General features: G+C 39.5%; 1 protein-coding gene across 1 annotated transcript in view; it reads left to right on the top strand.

Moving 5' to 3' along the window:
- The window catches only part of PTPRT (protein tyrosine phosphatase receptor type T), a 462,729-nt gene that overhangs the window by 102,106 nt on the left and 336,586 nt on the right, over positions 1 to 24,037 (top strand). The window lies entirely within an intron of this gene.

The raw sequence follows: 24,037 nt of genomic DNA, 5'->3' as shown, positions 1-24,037 counted from the left end.
CTGTCAGTTCAGTCTGGAAATCAAGGTTACTTGGGTTGTCTGTATTTTCTGCAGTGCTGGAAAAAAATTTCTCCTACCTTCTGGCTGTGCCTCAGGGTCTGTTCAGGTCTACAAAGTTTGAGGACTTGGGGTTCCGGTTTGCTGTTTGTAAAACAGATCAGGAAAACAGCTGATGATGCCTATATGTGGTTCTTGCACCATTGAGTAGAAAGACTGACATTTTTAATGAGACCTCCTCTACTGTGGAGTGCGTCTAAACAACACAGTTCACGTGGACAAGAAATGAATTTTCTTTGCTCAACTGAGGTTTCATGTTTGTCTACGTGGAGAATGCTACACAGGAGAAAAGTATCCAAAGTAACAACTTAGGATTTTTTTTAGCTGCCAGAAGTACCTGGCACTTCTAGTAACACCACTCTTCTAATATTAAGGCTGGCAGCACCCATTTTATAAGTGGGAAAGGAAGGCACAGAAATGTCTTAAGCACTAGAATGTTCTTTCTTTCCAAGAGTTAATCCTGCAAATACGTATAGTTTGCCTTGTGATTTAAGATTTCTCTACCCAGTCTTTATTATATTTTCATTGTCACTTCTATTGTCACCCTCAGCACCTGAACCAGCCGATCCTAATTCCCCTCACTTTGGTTTCCCAATTACTTGCAGCTGCAGGAGGCTTGAATGATGATTTTTCTGAATATCAACAAATTCTGCAAGTGTTTCAGGGCAGGGAAACAATAAATTTTGTGACTCCTGACTTTATCAAAGCTTTACTGGTTTAAAGGCTTTGTAAAAATCACTAAGAATTAAGATTTGTATCTGCACTTCCATTTGCAGCATGCGTGGGGTCACAGCTGCGAGTACAAAATTGTCAAAGAAAGTTCAATGTGTAAAAAGCTCGAGCGTTCAGCAGCGTTATTTACTGTTTGCTGGTTGTTTCTTGTACTGTTGCCACTTTGTGTATAGTAACATGATCTCAAGTTGTGTCAGTGGAGGTTTAAATTGGATGTTAGGAAAAATTTCTTCGCTGAAAGGGATGTCAAGCATTGGAACAGGCTGCCCAGGGAAGTGGTGGAGTCGCCGTTCCTGGGGGTATTTAAGATGTGTAGACATGGTGCTGAAGGACATGGTTTAGTGGTGGCCTTGGCAGTGCTGGGATAACGGTGGGACTCGATGATTTTAAAGGTCTTTTCCAACCTAAACAATCCTTTGATTCTCGCTACTGCTGGTAATCCCAGCAGCTGGAGAAAGGGCTAAAAGCGCAGTGGTGTGGGGCAGTGTGTGCTGCTTGGAAGCAGCTGCTCTTGTGGGGTATGAATCTATCCCCTCCGAGGACACCCCCAGCTCTGGCCCTTCATAACCTGCTAATGGGGTGTGCTGCGCCCCAGATCCTGTGAAGGACGTGCCATACTGATACCACAGTGTTTCTTAACCACTGGGGGAGCAGAGAAATTTCTCTGCAGAACAAAGTTGTGCAACTTTGCTCCAAGAGACAATGAAGTCCCCTTACAGTGCTCCGGCACAGGTTATCTATCTGTAAGGCAGAATTTACATATCCTGAAAACTAAGGTGGATTGACCCAGGCTCTACAAACCAGAAAAAGAAGATTTGCTGGAGTTTTTTAGAAATGGAACATACCACTGCATTTCAAAACGATGACGCTTTGGTTTGTGGGAAGCATTAGAAGAATGGAGACTTTCCCATTTCCACAGTATTTGTGGAATTTCTCTGTTGAGCCTGGGAAACAGTAGCCTACAGCAGTCACTTTCTGTGATGTAAAGCAGACACGTATCTATCTTAATCTCTGGCGGGAACCGATGCTCTTTAATTTGAAAGACAGTTTAAAGTCACTTGTATTCCTCTAGAACAATCAAATCGTCTCCGAGGGAATTCTTGAATTACAAGATCACATCATTGCTTGAATGCACTGAGTATGAGGGTATTCCTTGCGAAGCAAAAGCTGCTTGTATTCCTGCATTGTGCGAAGGTAGAAGGAATCCTGGCTCTCCTAATTGCAGCTCAGATAACACGGGAAGATGATCTGTGTTCCTGATGGCCCCAGCTTTTCCCCACGTGTGGTGGCACGGAAGGGTGCAGTAGGCGGGGAATGGCTGCAGTTATTTCCCCACGTACCTTTCTTTTCTAGATGACGCTCAAAGCTGCAGGTGGTGGTGGCATGCGGTAAGCTCCTCTGGAAACTGCAACAAACCAAACAAATGTTTTGCTGTCGTGCTGTTTCTTTCCCTCCCAGCACCCCGTGACGGTCTGTCTCCAGCGTGCTTCTGGCGAACAGCAGCTGCTGGCTGAAATTTTTATCAGGCTTTTGGTGTTTTAAATTTAAGAATCTTCAGATATTTAAGATCTGTTTATTTAAAAAAAAAAAAAAAAAGAAAAAAGAATACCAGATGCTTAGCGTGGGGTGGGACATGGAGAAAAGAGCATTGGAATTTTAAGTAAGCAAATACTGTGTATTTAATAAAGGATGGCCCCATCTGAGACTACAGTATGAGACATCTTCAGGAAATTCATGTTTGTGTATGCTGTGTTCCCCCGTAGCCCCAAATGTTTCTATAGTCAGTCCTTAAATGCACAGCGAAGACACCTTTATGGAGTAACTGTGTTCCTGGTGGTGCTTTGTACTTATGTTACTACAGAGCGTAGGGTAAATGCAAGCTTTTGTGGGCAGGTGCACAAGCAAAAGCTTTCCAAGGCTGTTGAGGTTTTTGCACTAAACCAAGCTCTGCCATTCTAGCTGTGTTGTGTGAGAGGGTATTGCTGCTCTACTGCATGCCGGAATCACGGCAGTGCTAAAAATGTCATGAGATTGCGCGACGCAGAACAGGATGAAATAGAGTTTGGCACTTCTGGGTTCTCTTTCACGGAGTTGGCAATTGTCTTATATCTTACTTAGAATACTGGAAAGCTCTTCATACTTAGCAATTCTTTAAAAAAGCAATTTACCGAGGAGATTCAGTAATATTTCTGCTTGGGAAACTGTATTAATGCTAGGGACTTGCAGGAACTCTTGTGCAATGCCACAACAGGCTCAAGTCCCAACATCGTATCTACTCTGCTGTACGACAATAGCTGGAACCAGGGGTCATATTCTTACACAGTCATCAAAATATTGCTGCTGTTGGGTTTATTTTGTTTTGCTTTCAAACCCCCCCCCCCCAAGTTTTTGTAATTTCTCAGGAAGGATCAGAGTTTTTCTCACCAAAGAAGCAATAGAAGGGAAGGATCTGCACAAGAAAGAGCAGCAAGTTAGCTTTTGGGTCCATGCACAAGCGCACATGAAGGCTGGAGTGGAACAGCAGCGGAGGTGGGAAGGGTGTTAAAGCTGGTAAGAGCTCTGGGATGCCTTGATACAAGTAAGTAGGAAGGGAGGAAGCAGGAAAGCTCACACTGTAGTGTGTATTTTGCTTTTTAAATACCAGCTGTCCTTTCCGCAGCCCTAGAAGATTTATCAAATTAACTCCTCTCTCTCCCCATGCGTAGTTTTAATATGTCCACTTGTATTGCAGAAAAAATGTAATTAAATCTTTGCTTTCGCTAAGGCGTCTGTACAGTGAGAACATTTGTTCATTTACAGCGGTAGCAACGCCACTAGCTGCAAACTTATTTCAATCCAATTTTTCTCCATTCCTGATTCTATAGGTGACTTTTTAACTGAAATTTTCAGCTCTGTAAATTAAATTTAAGCAGTGATTATTTTTTATGATTTTTTTTTTTCCTGACCTAGGTTTATCACTTAAAAGGGGAAGTGAGAGGGAAAAGCACAAACGCTGCTTTCTGCTACTTCTTGATTGGAATTCTCTGTGATGCTGTTAGTATTAGAAAAAAAATTATGGAAGAGTCTGGAAGATGAAACCTAGGGCTGTCACAGCTGGTGACAGGTGAATGAAGGGGAGATGGTATAGGTTGTGGTCAGTTTAGTATAGTAGAGAGGGAAAGGAGAGACAACACGGTTGTTTCAGTGGTAGATAATCCCTTTAAGCAGTATTAATTCAACTCAGTTTTATGAAGTTGTGTTAAAATCATTCTTCAGACAATCAGAGGCCACTTCTGAAGCTAAGCCACATTTTTATAGCACACTTGTCAAAGGACATCTTCAAACTATCTTCTCTCTCCATGGGTATGTCCTGCTCTTAGTATCCTTGGCTACTTTTACTCACTTATTTGCCTAGTTAACTCTTCCTGGTATCGAGTGCTGGGGAGGTCTGCAAACAAACTCAAATGAAATGGCTATCAGTATTTAAGTTTTTCCAGAGTTAAGTGAATAGCGCTGCTTTTATCGTAGCATTACCCTTAATGCCAGATAATTTTAGGAAAAGGTCTAAGAAGTAACACTTAGAAGACTTTTTCACATAATCTAAACTGATGGCAAATACTGACCAAAAAAATTGCTTTTTCCAGAAATACTGTTTTTCCCTCTGGAAGGGAAATCTGTTTTATTCTTCTATTTAGGCTTCTTTTCTAAGATAGAATTTGAAGGGGAAATGACTGACCTGCTAATTGATAGACCTTATCCCAGATTTTCATGTAGTCAAAAGGATGCATTTGAATAGTCTGTAGACATGTCTATCCCAGGATTCCACGTTATGAAAGTGTTTCCAACATTGTTTGCCTTTCAGGGAATTTTAAACCGAAATTGTAAATGAAAGCTTTATAGTCACAGGCGCTAAAAGTTTGCTCACTCGTGAATGCAGACGTGACAGCAGAGTGTGCATGTGAATACGATCTTGTATCAGAAAATAAACTGCCAGGTTCTGCAGTTGTACTCTGTATATTGTGTGAGCAGAGCTGAGGGTTCTACCAAACTGAAGGTTTATCATCTCCTTGCTGCTGAGCTGTAGAGCAAGAGGAGCATCAAACCAGTTTGGTGCATTAAATGCTAGGGAGCTTTTGAGTTTGTAAAACCCTAGAAATAGACAAGGGAATGCTTGCAGATGGAAATCTATGCTTGCTTTCTTGCTGCAAATGAACCTGTCTGAAGGAAAAATGAATGAATGATACAGGATCATAGCATTTGATTTATTTGAACTCAGTATTTCATACCTTAGGGAAAAAATAAGAAACAATAACTCTTTCCTCAAAAGCAGTATTTGTCTTGAAAATTCCTGTTTGCTGTCGTATGGTGAATATTTGAGATCTTGGCGGAAATTAGTGTATCCATTACTTTCTAGTTTTCCAGGAGCAGCAGCACAGAAAGTAGAACATCACTTCTATAACCTGTCTGTCTTTATAGATGGAGGGGTAAAGGTGGTGGTACGGACTTTGTCAGTCACGCTTTTGCTGAGGCTTTTGCATCTTACAGGTAGAGCAAGTGTGTTACGTATGTGAGAACAATACCATGACTGTTTTGAAGAGTAATTAAAATACCTAATGACCTAAATTAAGTAAAGCCTTCAGAGTTCTATGTGGGGAAAGGAGATAAACAGGTCTTAACACTTGAGGACCTTTTTTCCCCCTAATCTGGAGTTGTCAGCATCTACAGCCTGCTTCCCTGTGCCATGAAATAGTCAAGTCAGAAGTAATCAAAGCAAACACTCGGAGCCTTGTATTTAAAAAACACTGACACCTTCATGAATGAGACTGGCTTGCTGTTGGGCAGGCAAATTCAAATTGGGTGAATCAATAGCAACTGCTTTCTCACTTGTCTAGGAAGTAGAAGGTATAAACTTAGCGGGTCAGTATTCTAAAATGGGGAATTACCGTACCAGTCAGGGACATTGTTGTTAAAACTATAATATGCATTACCCCTCTGAATGTACTCCACCAACCTAATTACCACACGTTGGGGTTACATGTTGGGATGTAACTGCAGAGAAGAGATGCTCTAGCATTTGCACATAATGCCCGACTGGTAAGAAGATCTCTTGTCCTGTGTTGCCCTACTGCTGCCTGTAGCACCAGGATAGGAATGTAACCTAAAAGGGAAATCAAAGACACATTCAAATGACATGGGCATCATTTTTGGCGAGTGCAGCTTCTAACCCATGTTTTAGAAACCAAATTATACCAAAATTAAGTTGGTCTATAATTCTCCAACTTTCCCCTCCAAAGCATACCCTTCTCATGAAGGCTCCCTGGAGTGGGCCTCTGGTCAGGCACATGTTTTAGCGGGTGAATTAGTGTTATGCTAGCAACAATTCTTAGACTAATATTTGGTCTCCTAGTATTAATCCTAAACTCTCAGCCTCCCGGGGCATAGCCAGAAGCCCATTCATCTAGGGAATCCATTAATGATTCTCACTGTAGACTTTATAGTGTACAGTGTAATATAAATTCCAAAGAAATGAAGAGGTTTAGCACAATAACATGGATTTGTTCAGATTCTGGCCATCATTTAGGTCTCTGGGGTGCTATGATAATACAAGTTGCATATTCAGCTGGGTATAGTTTTCATCTCTGGCAAAAAGAAAATAAAGGATGAATATCCATTCCAGGAGACATTTTTGGAAAAGACCTGTGATTGATATCTTAGCCAAAAACATTTTAGACTCTTGGCAAACACTTTATATTTGTGCAAAAATGCTGGTGCTGAAAGGCAGCAATTTTAATAATTAAAAGATTAAAATAAGAATATAATAATTTATAATCTAATGATGTCTCTTTACAGGCCTGTGGTGTTGGGAGTTTCAAGCAGATCACACTTCTTTAAGAAAAGGAACATAACTTAAAAAAAATAATCTTAATAATAATAGAAAAGGTAAAGAATGGGTAGGTCAGTAAACTGTTTTGTGTATTTCCTGGCAACCTTTTCAACATATCCCATGTGAGACAGTGGTTAGTATATACAATAGCTTAAGAGTTCACAAAGGCCACAAAGCTCATTAAAAACACGTGAAGGCTTTTTGGTCTGTTGTAGAAAATCACATGTTAACGGATAGAATTGTATGACCTTTGTAGGAGCCTAGAAATATGCTAAGATAACTGAAAAATTGTACAATATATTAAATAAATAAACTAAATTCCCCAGTAGACACACTTATTTTCATTTATTCAAATCTCTTCCTTTTGCAAAAATCTGAAATGACTAATGGTAGTTCAAAATTATGTGGTTTGTTGCTTGGTTGTGTGTTTTTTTTTTTTTTTTTTTTTTTTCTGAGGAGTCTTACAGGAGGTTTTAAGTTTGCTATCTGGCACAACAGCTCTCCCACTCAAATGTAAATGCAGTGTGGACCAGTAGAGGGAAACAATCATCATGCATGATTTATACTTCTCATTGACACATGACTGTTCAATTAATAATAAGTATTTGAAGTCTTGCTTGCGTTACTATAAGTAAATTATATGAAGAAACCTGCAATATTTCAGCCGTAATGAGGAAAAGATGGAACTTTTGAGCGGAAGGCTTCATTTCCATAACACAGTTCTCTAACGATGAGTGTTCTCAGTCTTCTGTCTCAAGAATTTGAGCATAAGCCTTTAACTTGGGTGGATCTGTAGCGAGGGGTTATAGGAAAAAAAAATAAAAATATTAGGATAGTGTGGTCTACTGGTATTTAGCAAATAACCTTAAAAAGGACTTCAGGTATTCTGTGGTTACCAGTTCTGTTACAGTGTAGCCCAAAGATCGTATAGTACCACATTATTGCCCTATAAAGCAAGGTATATACCCAATGTTTTCAAGTTTCTGTGGCTTGCTTCCTAACCGAGCACTCACCTGCTGTCTTCATTAGGTTACCCATTGCCTGCCTTGCATGAAAAACAGAGCAGTGACTGCTATTGTATACCTGTTATTTCACACTGTTGAAGGAAACGCAACAGCTACTACCAATCCAGGTGCAGTGTAGATCAACGCCCTGAGTATTACAGTTAGCAGAAAGAGGATAGGATCTCTTACTAGCTATGTGTATGAATATGCTTATTTTAATATGTATATAAGAAAGTAAACTTTCAAAGCTAGGGTAAGAACCAGCATGCTTTCTACACATAGTGTGCATCAGCAATATTGTGAAAATCTCGCAAGATTCAATGAGGGGAAAAAAATCTAAGCTTGTAGTAACTAATAAAGGTATTTATGAGTTACTAATTCCAGATTATTGATGCTTCGTGTCAAAACAGTAACTTCAAACTTGGGAAAGTCAAATGGAAGCTTGCTAAATGAAGGGTTTTAAAGCAAGTATACTTGTTCTTATGTTCCTCATTGTCACTTTCCTATCTGTTAAATTCTGCATCAATTTGACAGTCCTGGAAATCAGATTCTATTTAATAATTGCCCGATTTAATCAGTACCAGCATGCTAGTCCACTGACTTTATCTAAGATATTAAATTACGTAGTCAGCACTTTTAATATCGTAAGTATGGAACTGGATGGATGGAAGATTAGTCCAAGCAGGTACAAAATTTTTCATTCACCACTGAATCTTGCAAAGTTGATTGCTAAAGCTAAAGAGGTTTAATTGAAAGTCTAGCTTTTTGGAAATGCGTTCAGGTAGATCCTAAAAGATAGACTTTACAAGGGAACCGGCATATGGATATACTGTTTGGATGTTACTGAAAAATTACTTGTGGGTTTGAGATGCAGTGCTAGGGATGGACTGCTTTGGAAAAAGTAGTGTAGTAGGTCTATCTCAGGTTTTATAACATTACTGTAGAAGAAATGTGTTAAGTGGGTGAGTCTAGGACTAACCTGGGTGTTGTTAGCGTTTTAAATGTCTTTCTACTGTATCAGACTGGAGGCGGGTTAACTAAAGTTAGAGGATAATTCTTGATATGTTTTTTTTCACTGATGTTCCCAACATTAAGAACAAGTAATGTGCTAATATAGGTAGTCAGTCACACACAGTTGAAGAAGGATAAAATTATCATACTGGAGGAATTAGGACTTTGAAATGTGACAAAATAATAAAAAGAAAAGGATGTAATTTAGCATTACAGAGTGCAAGGTCATGCATTTCAGGACTAATTAGTTTTTTGCTTTAAGATTAGAAATCAGTTGGAAGTGACAAGGAGCTGTTGGCGCATTAATACTAGGAGATTGAGATGAGGCTCTGAGATTTGCCCCTGAAAAGAGAATGTGTTTCTGTAACGTGAGATGGTGAAATAAGAATGCTATTATATAGATCAAAACTTATTTTGCCTGGAGTACTCTGTAAAAATGTTTTCATCTGGAATACTCTGTACAACACAGGTACTCCTTCAGAAGAAAGATTAATTCAGCACATCACAGATGCAAAGAAGGGCTATAAGGATTATTCGCAAAATTGAGAACTTTTCCTTTGAGGAGATTGCGTGTGTGTGACCTGCTTAATCCAGCAAAACAGAGGCTAGGAGGTGCTCCTTATGACAATCCACAGAGATAAGGAAAGAAAGCACAGAATGCTCCAACCACGTCAGGTCAGAAAAAGAATGAACTGGCCAGCCCTTCACTGGCTGTAGGACTTCTAGTTTCAGAAGAACAAATAAGAGGTGCCCAGGAACAAGGGACAACTGTTTACTTCTCTTGGCGCTTTCCATTGGCTGAGACAACTCGGTATTTTAATTTCTTTCATTGAGTTAGGTATACGTAAACTTCATTCTTGCATCCCCAGCTGTCGCATTCAGCAGAGCACAGTCTGTTGCAGGTTTGAGGACCATCCTCACAACCGTGTGTTTTAGAGGAGATTTTTCTTTGGTGTGGGAACCTCACTCTAGGACAGTAAATCTTTTGCTCAAGTGAAACTGGTTTGCACAAACTCCTTCAGAGTCGAAGTATTGTCTTTTCCTAAACAGCAATAAATACTGTTTCACTTTTATAGTATTCGCTTCTCACCATGGTGTCTTCCAGACATCCCAAGAAAGCTATGGTGATCCCTGGTGACATCAGCAAGAAAATGGCATATTACCAAGGGATGCTATGTCACTGGTCATAGCTCTCTTGACTACGCCTAGTTATTTTGTTCATCATTTCATGTAGGTTAAAAAAAATATCAGATCATTTAGCTGATTATCTGTTAATAAATGCTGTAATTTTTACTTCAGGCATACAGCTCATGCTGTCATCATGAGTAGCGTTCCCAGTGGTTGCTGTCAACTCTAAGGAAAGAGAAGGTTGCTTTTTAACAGCTCATATTTTCATTTTCTTGTTTTCAGAATTGAATGTAATCAAATTCCACGTTTGTGATAATACTCCATTAAAGAACTGTTGTGGCAATTAGCGCTGCATACATGAGAAATCTCACTGCGAAGATTGCGCTGAGCTTTAGTGATTTTTGTGAGGAGTGGGATCACTGAAATGTAACTGTTTTAAAAGCTGGTAGTGTAACTAAAAGTCAGGTCAAATGTGTGCAGTAAGTCAATGCTCACACCTGTCCTGCTGCTGAATGCAGGTGACTTATGGTTGTATAAACTCTTTCTTTAAGGAAAGGCTGGGGAGGAAAAGGGAAAGATGTCATTAAAACAAAACCTGACCTATGCAACTCTGGTATAATCTTTATATTTGAAACCAACTCTACTCACCTTGATTCTTTTTAGTCTTTATGCTAACAAATTATAACCGCTGGTTAAATATGGCTCTTTTAAAGTCCATATTAATTGTAGTTTCTGTTCTGGGAAATTCTGTTAGTTTTTGCCACAGATGAGTGTTTTCAGATGTAGTTAAATAACATCTTTATTCTAGCTGGGACCTCACCATCAAGTTTCTATTCATTATCTAGTCTTAAAATAGTCTTAAACTGCTAGAAATACTGCAATACAGTCAAGTATCACAATTTTTTTCCTCCCTGTCAGACAGTACCTTAGAAGAGAAAAAAAAATAATCCTGTAGGTTGATAACCTAGTGAGAAGTCTGTCCTGTCCCCAAGTGCAGAATGTGATTTTAAAGCAGTTATGCCTCCTGGGTGCAGCCTGACAGGCGCAGTCACTTCCACAGAAAAACAATACACTGCAATCCCTTTCCCATCACTGGAGTGTCAGTTCAGCACACGTGGGAAATGCTCTCTCTGCAAACATAGTGCCACTGTCCCGTGTTTGTATGGCCTTGCATAAGGACAAAAATACCCCCGCCCACTCTGTTTCTAGCTATCTCCATGAAGGTAATAGCCAGAAGCTATCAGAGTATGGCTAAGATGCAGAAGTCATCATGGGAGTTTACGGATTCCAGAAGTGCATGTAAATTCTGAAAATGGTTGGGTAGATTCATTGAAAAAGGGCAATCAGTATCAGCGAGGCTTGCTTTTGAGGCTGGGCAGATGCTTCAGGGAAGATTCAGTCTGTGCTTGTCCTGGTCTTCCATCTTTTCTAAGTAACGTCTAGCAGATATCTGACATGATTCAGCCACTCTTTGTTTTTAAGCTGGCTGTGAGATGCTCTGTTGTCTTTTCCTTTGCCAGCCCCAGCTGTGTGCTGCTCAGGTGATGCTGAGAGGACTCTGGGGTAAAAAAGATGGTCTGATGCCATAATTGTTCTAATAGGTTACAAAGTGTGTAGATAACTAAATGCCTGATTAGCTTATTTTATTGTTTTTACCTTACTTTATGCAATGTGCTCAGGCTTGTACCTTAAGGGTTAAAGATTTTAGATTACCTCGGCTTAAGAGAAGGACCATAGGGCAAACACCAAGAAAACACTGCTGTCACTCTATCTCTCTCACATTTTTGGCTGCGGTGCCTAATGTGTAGTTAACTGAAGTATCAATGTAATTGCAGTATGGTTCTAATTGGGTAAGTATATTTGATACCAATTCAGTCGATCAGAAACTTAATCTAATTTCTGAATTACTTAATATCATAATGATAATCTTTTGAAGCATCATATATTTAATGAATCGGATTCTTGCAGGGGTATCTTAAAATTACAATAACTTGCATAAAAATGAACAATGAATTTATTAGAAACTTTACACTCAGTTGAACTGCATAGCTGGAATCTTTAGGAGGATACTTCTTAAAAAATCTTTGCTTCCAAGTGTCTGCACTTTCACCTGGGGCCTCTGGGAATGCATTACATTTTAATGAAGTTTCCTGTACTGTTAAATACTGTATGCAGCTACACTCACAAATACCCTTCCATCTGCCAAAATCTGGTGGAAAGGTATTTTATAGGGCTTGATGAGGGTGTGGATAAAGCAGTATCATGTAGAAGGTATTTGTCTAATTTATGGAGACAGTGTCATTCAATTTCTAGTGTAAAGAGAAATCTTTTAAGCAAAGACAATTATCTTCGTAAATTGCTGGTAAGACCTTATTTCAAGAAGTAAGTGTCCAGTAAATGAGCTTTTTGTGCATCTGAATTGCACTTATAAGCCTAGACTATTTCAACATAGGAACAGCAATAGAAAGTTTATCAATGTAGGAACTGCAATAGAAAGTTTGTCTACAGTACTTCCAAAGTGTCTTGTTTTACGCTTACGTAGAAGGTGTTAACACAATCCTCTTAGGTTACTAAAAGGAAATATTGATGTACTGTCTGTTAAACTGTTTCAAAAGATGTTTCAAATTTAGATTTTTAGAATCTGTCCTTCACTGGGCCATTGCAGCTGTACGGCCATTTGGACATGAAGGGCAGGTGTGCTTGGGGATAAAGAGCTCAGAGTACCTAGTTCACGTGTCTCAATGAACCAAGGATTAAACGATGACTGAAACCATGGCTTATGACAGAAAAGGATTTCTTATTAGAATATGGCCATTCAGTATCCTTTAGAAGTGATCGCACTTAGGTTCCTTCACCTTGTGCCTTTCAAGTCTTAGAAAGAAATGCTTTAAGCATTTAATGCTTCCTGGCAAAGCTCAGGCTTGGTGCTATTTTGAAGGAATAAGAACTGGGGAATTAAAAAAAAAAATAATCTGTCTTTAAAAATATTTTCTGTTGGAAGTGTATTATTCTAAGTTTCAGCCTCGAAGTGGAGGTGATCTATCCCGGAGACAGGAAAAAGGCCTTGGATGATGGAACAGGAATCTTTTTCTCTGTTTGTTACTAAGCAAGTTTTGTGTAACAAGGATAGCGCAGCCTGAAACTGTTTCAAAATGAAGCGTTCAGTGAATGTAAAATGCTGAAAATTAGTCCATTTTACAGTTTGGAATTCCTCTAAAATCAAGATCCTCAGCAGATACTAAACTGTTCACAGCCTGTTATTAGCAAATAATTTCCCCTCATCAGAGGACGGAGGCAAGCTGCCTCGTGGGACTACCTAATGGGACTGCCTCAGCGAAATGTGGCCGATAGTCATTTTTTGAGATTACCTGTGATTTGTCCCTGGCTGCAGGTGGCTAAGGATGTGTCAGAATAACACACTGAGTGGTGAGATGTGCTGTGATGGCCTCCTTTTGAACAAAATCTGAACTGTCTTTAGCGATAACTACATTTGCATTAATGTTGCCTTATATTTTTTCTGCTTTCCCCTGCTGTCCTTCTTTAATACAGAGTTTAGAATAGTGCAACTGTAGCTCTGCTAAATGCATGTTCTGGGTCAGATATTGTAAGTGGAAGATTCATAGCTGTAATTAGAGGCACTTCTGCACGTACGATTACATACCGTAGTAAGAAATTTGCTTAAACAGAAAAGGAGCTCTATATATTTCCAAGAACTCACATGTGCTCTTAGGCAGAGATCTATTTATTCCTGGCACGTACTTAGTCTGTGTTTTGCTCTTTGGGCAAAGAATTTACACAGAGGAGTCTGGAGGCTAAAAGCAAGCAAATCTTCCCATCATTCCCATGTTTACATCGTGCTGCAGAGGACAGCAGGGCTTCCAGTGCTCCGTGTTTGCCCCACTTTACTGCAATTCTGAAAAGCATCCTGGATATTGCAGTGCAAGTGGTACACCCAGGAACATCAAGGGAGAAAATGTGTACAAAAACCAGAGAGATAGAATAAATGAACTAAAAAAAAAAAAAATAATTACTAAAAGATCAGGTAACAGATTATTAAAATCTAATTAAAATTAAGATCAGGTAATAATCTAGCTGATTGTTAGTGCCTCAACCATCAGTCCACTGATCAAACTTTGCAAGGTCTTTTGCATAGTCCAGCATTTGCCCTCCTACCCCCAGTCTGACTCCAGGGCACCTGAAAGCAGAGCAGCTGGCTAACTGCTGTCGCTACTGGGGTTGACTTGCTCCTGACACATTGAATGAAGATCATCGTTTAACTGAAAACAATTTAAAATACGTATCTCCAAATATCCTTGACGTTGCACTTTATATGTAGTTTGAAACAGTAACTGTCAGCAACAAGTAAAAGGATATTTTGTGCGAGATAGCCTTGATCTGAGAAATGTATGAACTTGTAGCTATAAGAATTGTTAGACCACGATAAAAGTTATTTATATAGCCACTCCCAGGGAGCAGCTTCCAATAATACTATTAAATTTAACAAGATATGCTAATTGCAACACTCATTGCAAGTTATTACCATTGTATTAGCCAATTAGATTTTATTTGTTAATAGTCAGTAACAGATGATATCTATCTTTTTAGATGAATTTCTGATATTCAACCAGCATACAGCTGAGCTAGTACATGTTAAGTATGCTAGCTCAAATATCGAGGAACAGTCTTTGAAGACCTGCACAATGCTGGAGCTTTAACTGCATGTCATCTTCAGAAGCAATTTAACCAAAATACCAGTATTGTTCACAAGGAATCAACCCACTATATTAGTCTTCTACAAGAACACATTTAAACTACTGATATTTCTTTTTGGAACCACTTAGAATACAGATGGGATGTGTGTGTATACACACATAGCTTTTTGCCTTTATGCATACTGTGGGTAGATTTCTGTGAGTGCAGAAGTAAGATGTGGTCCCTAGACCATGGGAGGTGTTAGTGGGGGGGTAGTTTTGCTCACGTGGTGGTGAAGCTTCAGGGAATGCCAACTGCAAACAGCTTCATGGATGCCTTCGCAGACTGTAATGGTGGGGACTTCCAAAGAGAACAGGGGACTTTTAATTTACTTCCTTTTGCCTTCATTTGGGAAGACTGTTGAACCAATGGAATGATTATGAAAATGCCAACCCAATAAGCACTCAATTTCTTCTCTAAAAATAATAAAAGTCTGTTCTCGTTACATTTGATTGCAGCTAGATCGTGTTTAATTTTACGCTGTGTTCAGTGGTGTGGCAATAAACCAGACTTCCTACCGTTAGTTAAGCTACTGTCTTTATATTTTCTGACCATAAACTTCAAAGAAAACATCTCAGCTACAAGATCTTCCTCCAAAACAGGAGCCGCAGCAGCACTAAAAGAACAGTAGTACAGGGAAATGAGAATGATTAGAAGACTTGTATTGGAATTCCTGAAACTGTATCTTTTAAGACAATATTTTATTCATCACCAAGGATAATGTGAGTCAGTCAACGACTGCTTCTTGCTTTAAGTTCAAACACATTAATTTGAAGTTTGTATAAAAGCTTATTGAGAAAGATAGGCTTACTAATGGAATATAAAATAAGTGAGAAACAGTTATCTCCAGACAGTTTTTTGCTGCCTCGGTGGATGGTAAAAGTAAAATAAGTACATAATTTAAACGACTGCTCTGCTTGAAATAGGTATTCCATGTGACACTACAAAATACTGAAATGAAGCAAGTCAATAGAGAGTTCTGACTGATCGAGACTCCAGTGCAATAGTTGATGTAGAATTTAGTGAAAATGCACCATAAATATAATGTTAGATAATGATTATGGTACACTGAATAATTAGACCCCAAAATTTTCAGATGCTGGAAGGAAAGAAAAGCAATCTCCCTCCGCACCGCCCCCCCCGAAACAATGAATACCCACAAATAGTTTTTACTGATAAATATAGTTAAGCACATCTTCAACAAACAAGGCTCACCATTTAAGATGGATTATTTTTGGAATACAGTGTGACGCTATTTTAGGAAAAACTTTGGTCCTGTAACTTAAGACGCAAATTGAAGCAAAGTAAGGCTTATATTTACTTAGACTACAAGAATAAAAGCAAGTAAGTGCTACAAAATTGCATTTTTAAGAAGAAATTTTCATTTCATCATATTATGAATAAAGCAGGAGCCTGCTTCAAGGGTGGAAAGCTGCTCAACTATTGAATTAAAAAGATTATTAGCTAGAATCGTAAGAAAAGGCGATTGGGAATGTCTGTTTAAGAATATTCTGTGGTTTTGAAAAACTTTGTTAATTTTATAAGTTTCATTACATTGAGACAGTCAACTCTGAAAGCTCTTCATGTAAATTTCAGTGTGTTTCAGCGGACTGAAACTAAACTGAACTTGCGAAGTTAGGGTTCTTTGAAAAGGTGCAGTATGTTAACTGACTGTTCCATAGTGCAAAAAAAATAATAATCCAATGAGATTACAGATATGTATATACTTACGCTTAAATAAAGCTATAAAATGTTAACATTGAGCTACTGAAATAGTGACATCTAAGCTGTCAGAAGCAAAAAGATATTCTTGGTATTAAATAAAGGACATACATCCTGGCAAGTGAAGTTAGATGAGTCATCTTAGATTTGGACATATAAATTTAAACAAATGACATTTAGTGTTAGTTTTACTCCTAGGATACTTCAAAGCTATTTCACTTATCCTTGGTGGATTATGAAGCACAGAATTAGTAATGAATGTATGAGCTGGTGTAGGGCTCAAATTACGAGACTTGTAGGCAAGCTTTTGCAAAGAGAAACCTCTAATAATGAATTTAAGAATGAAAACCTAGCTTAACCTGACAAGTTCAGGAGATACAGCTTAAATACTTGTTCTATATATATCAGCATCCTAGCCACGATGCTTGTTTTGCAGCAGAGTGGTTCCATGGGATTAAGATGATAATTGATAAGCTTTGTCAGACTCTATTCCATGCAGAGAAGTGTAGAAGAAAAACTTTTTATTACTGGGGGGACACTTTGTCTTTAGATGTTTCACTAGGCAATGCTAGACCTATTCGATCTGTCCCTTTCAAACCATTAAGCTATCTATATTATTGGTGGCGTCCATCATATGATTATCTATGCAGAGTCAGCAATATTTTGATTACAGTAAGGTTTCTATGCAATGAACGTGCAACCGTTGATTCTATTCATGCATGTGTTGTGTGTGTGCACGCATGGAAACTGTGCTCATCAGCTGCTTCAAACTGTGTGGAACCAGATGTGGAATGTTCAGCCTGCAAAGATAGCAATTTGATGTGGCATATAGATTTGGAAAAGACTTTCAAAAAATGTATACCTATAGTATGATAGTATTCCTTAATAGGCTGATAGCACTTGAAATCACTGTGATACAAAAAAATTCCGATCTTGAACCTACTTCAGGACCATTACAGTTTCCAGTTGAAATGAAGAGCTTTTCTAAGCTGCATTCAGTTTTTTCAAGGATTTAACTTGTATTTGGCGGGGCGGGGACCCAACCCACCACCCAACAAAAAAACCCACTATGCATATAACTTTTTTAAGCAATTTTCATTGCCTCAGTTAAAAACACACACACATACTTTCTGCTCTGCCCTGCCCTGCACCCCTCACCCCCCCAATCCCCTACCAAAAGATCAGACAGGACAGAGATCACACAGAAGGAATGAGATTTAGTCAAATCTAACAAGAATGATCCATTCTGAAGCCAGGCAATTGTTACCAGTATCCCAGAGGACTGGCACCTTCCAAAGTGTAGATAAAAACTTCACTGCTTACATCTGATAATACTATGTTAAGAGTAAGATGGAAAGAAAAGGGATGTAACTATCCTGTGGCAGATGAATCATGCCTTAAGAATGAGGACTGATACTTGCAGCAGAAACCAAATCACATATGGGAATGTGTTTGAGGCACTAGAGAAATCACTGATGGCTACTTCTAAAACCTAGAACATCTGGATACTTTGAGAGAAGCACTTTTATGAGCACCAGAAGTAGAGAGGCCTGGTTTTCAGTGGATTTGTGTTTCATGGCTGAGTGACTTACCTGAATTTATGCTAGGTCTAAGTTCAGTTGTTAAAACAATTGACAAAAAAAAAAAAAAAATGATGTTATGAATGCTTTACTTTGGAGTTTATATCTTATTGAACATTGGGGAATCCATTCCTCAGTTTCTCCTGGTGTAGATCCTCTCTTAACTAATGAGGCATAAAAATAGATCAAAGCTTTCCCTGCAGTTTGTGGTGTCGTAGCAGTGTCGTAGCATCTTTCTGTCCCTTGTAGAGTTTGAGTTTAAATACACAGTGAATGTGTGTTGCCCTGTGACTCAGGAAAGATAACTCTTTTCTCTTTGCAGAAACCTTTTCCTTGAAAACCTGGAAATACAGAATAAACACTTGAGTAAAATAATAAAGTACTGATTGAACTTGGCCAGTTACAAGAGCAGGTTGATAATAAGATGGCGGAAGGATGATTTTCTGACAAATGAGATACCCAGTTGCCGTTGGCCCTTCTGAAATGTCTCGTCCTGTGCTGTGCAGATACCCAACACTATTCAAAACATTGTTTCTAGAGTGTTACGGTTGAAACTAACGACATTTCAAGTGACAAGTGCCCTCCTCCAATCCCTCCATACTTGTCCTTCTCTTTGGTATCATATCTGTTGAGAGCTGAGGCCGTTGGACTGTGCTTGTTAGAAATAGGTCTGCTCTACAGAATTTGGATCTGCTTTCTTGTTCAGCTTAGCATTCTGGGTTGCCTGTACGCATCTTTCTGACGTCTTTTGTCTTAATCTTTCTGGAAGGAAGCACACAAAGCATTAACTACTCTTTCTGGGGGAGGAAACACCAATACCCCTTGACTTATCCCATCTTAAAGCAACTCAGCACAAGCTTTACATGCGTGTTTTTATTCTCCTCTACCTTCCACCTCCACAGGAATATGTGATAAGACTTCTCAAGGATATACTATGTGAAATCTACAGTCTGAAAAAATAAGTTAGAAATGGATTTTTATATAATAAATCGCATAATAGAAGTTATCCTAATGAGCCAAATGCATCTCTTATAGCCCTTGTAAACAAGAATGTCATTGGAAGAGATGAGAATGAATGATCAGAAACAGTGGTATGTTAATTTCTGGAGTTTTATAATTCATAAGTACTACCTCATAATACCGTTTGTTTCTTCCTCTACTTGCCTCATATTTTGTGACGCTAAGAAGGTTTAAATTAATGGACTAAATCTCAGCTTTCATGAGGGTTTCAAAAGGGATGTTCCACAGAAAAGTATTGCATGCTTTTAATTCCTGCACCTTTTTTTTTTATTTTTTTATTTTTTATTTTTTAGTTAATAAGCAAGAAAGTTAACTATTCATGCCCCAGAAGAAAGGCCTGGAGTGAGACAAATGAGACTGATGTTCTCACTGTCTCTACCCCTCCCCACCTTGGGAATGCTGTAAACGCTTGAGCAAGCATTATGTCTGACACTGTGCTGTTTTCTGTCTGTATTTAGAAACATAACTGATGAGGTTTCTCACATCAGTATGTTTCTTTATCCCTTTTTAGAAGTAGTGTTTTGTTTTTTGTTTTTTATGTGGTGAGTCCATGAGTTTGACATTGGATGACTTTATAAAACATTCTGCTAATTGGATTTGTTAAAATAAATAAATCAAACACTAATTGGAACGTGCCCTGCCATTATTTTTGCTTACTGAATTAGATATAATGGCGTGAAGTTCTTTTTATCATATTTGTGCACTTATTTAAACACCCCCCTGGCGCACACTTCTGCAAATTCAATTATATATTCAAAGGAGGCATTCAATTTATGCAAGGCTGGTTTACATTTAATCTGGGGGCAAGTCTCAGTAACTGATGATAGGTCTGCTCAAGATTAATTAGCATCACTCAGATGAGCAGTGGCATTGTTACAAGCCTGCAGTGTAAAACAAGAGATATTTTATCCTTCCTGCATGAGCCATTATTTGCTTCAATATGACCCTTTTCAGGAAGGGAAAAGCTTCCTTCTTGTTTGGGTTTCGTTTTGTGAAAAGGGGTCAATACCACATGCGTTATCTAACAATATCAAAGTCATCTCCATTTCCTTTTCTTTTGCCCCACTTAGCAATTGCATTTGTCAGTGTTTAATTTTCAGCCAACCAGGGGAAATACTCCAAGATCCCAGTTTGCTTCCTAAAATCCTCATTCTTATTAACAGTTTATGAAGGCGTAGAACCCCATTTTGGTGAATGTGTAAATGTTTTCATTTTCCTCAAACAGCTTTGTGATGCTGTGGCTAAAATTATTACGTGCAAACCTGGTATCTAAATTCATTGAGTTGGTATAGTTTTCTTTCAATTTGAGGATTATTTTTTCTACGTTAATGAATGGGCCTGTTTTGCTGCCAAGCAGTTATGTTTCAGTGATGGATGATTTTGTATTAGGATGGATCTAACCCTCCCCCCCCCTTTATTTAGATGTAGCTCATATAGGTATTTTCATAGGTGGTTTGTCTTAAGACATGCGGAATATTAAGCTTATGCTGACATTAGTGAAAATAATACACTTGCCTAGTTTTAGCCTTTTGGCCCATGTTAGTGGGGACTAATTGAATTTCCAAGGACCTTGCAGCCAGGTGCTCGCGTAGCCACGCGGATCACTGGGTCCCACTCGGTGAGCGGGAGGAGCACCTGCGCCATCGGACACCAAATGCCCTGCGTCTCCTCGCTAGTTGCTTTAGGAGCTTATTGTCCTGCACGCACGCTTGAACGTAAGCGCAGTTTCACCTCCTGGGTCAACAATGTTCCACAGGAAAGGTATTATTATACTGTGCTTTTCTCAAAGTCGTCCTCCTCGTGGCGGTTTACCCCCTCAGGCAGGGACTGGCGCCTGTGGGGTGTGCTCTGTTCAGCAGGGCCCACCTAAGGCCCGGGGCCCCTTCCCGTGGTGGGTTCCCCGCTCTGCTACCCAGGCCTCAGCGAGGCTGCGGGCCCCGAGGACGGAGGGAGCCCTCTGGGTTTGTCCGGGGCGGTGGCGGAGCCGTGGCTGAGGTGGATCCGACTCTGACGATGCGGTAATGGCGCTGCGGAGCGTCCCTCGTCCCGCCTGGCTCCTCATCCCGCGGAGGGTAGGGGAAATACAGCCCGCGGCTGGGTTTGCAGTTGGAAGCGCATGTTTCTGTTTCCGAGAGGTGTGTTTGTGCTGGGTGTGCCGGCAGCAGCGGGGGCTGCAGGGGCGGCCGCTGTGAGCAGAGGCCGGGGCCGCCCCGCGCCGGCCGTGGCCGCTCCCTCAGAGGCGGGAGTGTAACCGCTGCGGTGGCTCTGGGAGAACCTGTTCAAGAAAGGGCAAAACGGCAGGAAGGGGGGGAATTGTGTGAGAAGCCATCCTGCAGAGACCGAGGTCAGTGAAGGAGGAGAGAGCACGGTGGGTCTTGAGTTCCCGAGGTGAAGTTGGGTGGAAATTTGAACCGTGACTGAAGCTGTAACGTCCTGCATGCTATGTTCTGCAAAAAAAGATAAGGCTAAGACCACCTGTGATATACTTCATTGGTAGATGTGAACGTAAGTCACTGTGACTATTAGAGTAACCCCCAAAATCTGTGATATTCTGCTTGTTGTAATTCCTTCCCACTTTCTGAAGTTTCTTTCCAGTTCCGTAATACAACGTATGCTGTAATGCAAACAGAGGAGTTGCAGACTTCTTAGCTTACAAGTTAATATGGGTCTGGCTCTCACCTGAGTCATTACTTCACTTCTAATTCTGCTTTTTTGACACCTTATAGCAAGAAGTGGATGGAGACTCCCCTCCTCTTGGTACCCGAGATTCACAAAGCCAGCCTGCTTCTCTGAGCCCTTGATTCCAGTTTCTTCTCCTTGCCCTCATTTCCTGCAAATTCACCCCTCCAAATTCCCATGCTGTTGCTTCTAGTAAATTAATCCTTCTAGCTTATTGCCCTGTCGCTCTGCATTTGGAGGTTTCTCCAGTAACCTTTTCTTTCTTTAAAATGCAGATGTCTTCTTGCTGCTTTTAAGGCTCTCTACAGTTTATTCTTTCTTTTCTCATCCAGTTATACTATAAAGTTAGCTTTGACTTTCAGACAAGGCACTGTAAAGCTTCCTCAGGTGTTGTCTCTTATCAGCGGAAACTCCTAGCTAATTTCCAGAAGTTCTCACCATATCCCCTTTTCAGCTCCTCCTCCAACTTTACATACCTCAGCGTGTATAAAATAACCTGTTTAGCTGATTACACCAAGATATTGTCAATTACATTCCCTGTTAAATGAGGACTGCTACCCTGTCTTTTGCTGCTATGGCATGTTTTGCTTCTAGGACTTTGTAGCAGCACCTGTGCAATTTTCTGTGTGTACATGAGGCCTGTTACAATTGTTTGGCTCAGGGAATTTGTTTACAATCCGTTCCAAGTAATACCTCAGAGACAGCACTGTTATTGTGCACTGCAGTATGCTGAGCAGAGGCTGTGTGGAAATGCTGTGTGTCTGAAGTCGTGCTATTAAAGTGAATCTATCAAAATTAGAATGCCCTGCTTGCCGACTGAGAGCAGAGTATTTGATATCGTCTCTCATACCCAGTTGCTGTGAAAAAGGTGACTTTCAGTTGCATTGCATACTCCCACACAATCCAGAAAACCTTTATTTTCCCTTAGACATTTTAATGAGCATATTTAATATTTTGAATTTGAACTCTTTCACCTAAATTAAATTAAAAAAAATTAGGGAGACAGTTTAAGTGTAATCCTGCTCATTCTGACAGCTGGGAAAGCTTCACAAATACAGTAAATTTAAAGCAATAATTATTAAAATATTGTAAAATAATGACACTTTAGAAATATTTGCAGTGACTCTACTGAAACAGACAGGCAAGTTTGAAAGGGTCATAAAAACTTATAATGAAAATGTATAATATACCAAATTAAATTGTTATTTTTATAGAACAAGATTGGTCTTTAAACTTTTCTTTAGCAACAGAGGATTTTGGGGTGTCAGGTATTCTATCCAACAAATCCTTCTGGTATATACTTAAATAGAAATAATATGTGAAGTTTTTTAGAGCAACATAGAAAACCAGCTATGGTTGGAGTGCATGTAAAGTCCTTTAACAGAATAAGGATTTAATATGTATTAATGACATGGTATATATTTGTGTTTGTCATTTATGAGGAGGTCCATAATAACTGAGACAAGTTTGGGCTTTCTTGGGAGCTAGAGAGTAGAAAATACAGGTGAAAACTAAAGAAGGCCTCAATGTCCCCTGTGTTGGATAATTCTTATTGTAAAGGAACCACAGATCACCCGTGTACCAGCTGTTTGTTGTGTGTGTGTCAGCAACGCAGCCTGTGGGAAGGAGTAGAGAGTCAGGAACATCTCTGTGTGTATAACTCTGATTAGTGTCAAGAGCAATTGGCAGTTTGTCTGGCAGAGTAAGTTGGTGTTGCCTTGAGCATTGCTCAGTCCTTGCAGCTCTGAAGTGTTAGATGTGTCCGGTTGACTTTGGAGGACTAGTATCTGCAGAGAAAAATTATCCTTGTTTCCCTAAGAGAGAAAACCAAAGCAGTACAGAGACACTGTTGGTGGGATTAAGGTCTAACTGAAAGACCCAGGCTGCCTGATCTAATGGATCCAGTACTGAGAAATGGTTGGCAGACTAAGTTTGGGTGGATGCGAAGAGGAATGTGCCTGAGGTAACGTAAGGGACACTAGCGTAGGAATATCCTACCAGGGAATAAACTAGCTTGATTTGTCTGCATGACACAAGTTTTGAAAATCTGCGTTGGCATACAAAATTTCATCCCACTGTTTATGGATTTCCCTCGATTCACAAGTGTTCAGGCAGCTGCCAGGTTATTTATGACAGTTAACTACTTCCAAGTATTTCAGGAATTGCAGTAGGAAAGATCACTTAGTCAACAGTCTGGAACGTGTGAATGCTAGTTGCTATCCACTATTTGTTTTTTCTCTTGTTGTGAAGATGCTAAAGGATTGCACTCAAAAGTACTGGCTTGCAAGACCTTGAGGAATGGTCATTTGCCACACAAAGCTTTACGTTGTTATGCAAAAGAGATGATTAAAAGGAAGGTTGCATTTCTGTAGGTGTAACCCAACCTTGTGTAATTTAAGGCTCACGGTAGGAACAGTGATGCTATGCTTTTTTACCATTTGTGTTCCTTCTTCCTTTTTTTAATTTTTATTTTTTTAAATATCTGACTT

This window comes from Rissa tridactyla, chromosome 12, assembly GCF_028500815.1.
Source record: "Rissa tridactyla isolate bRisTri1 chromosome 12, bRisTri1.patW.cur.20221130, whole genome shotgun sequence".
In the NCBI taxonomy this organism is placed as follows: Eukaryota; Metazoa; Chordata; class Aves; order Charadriiformes; family Laridae; genus Rissa; species Rissa tridactyla.
The sequence above is the reverse complement of the archived record's forward strand: the minus strand, read 5'-3'. Positions and strand labels throughout refer to the sequence as shown.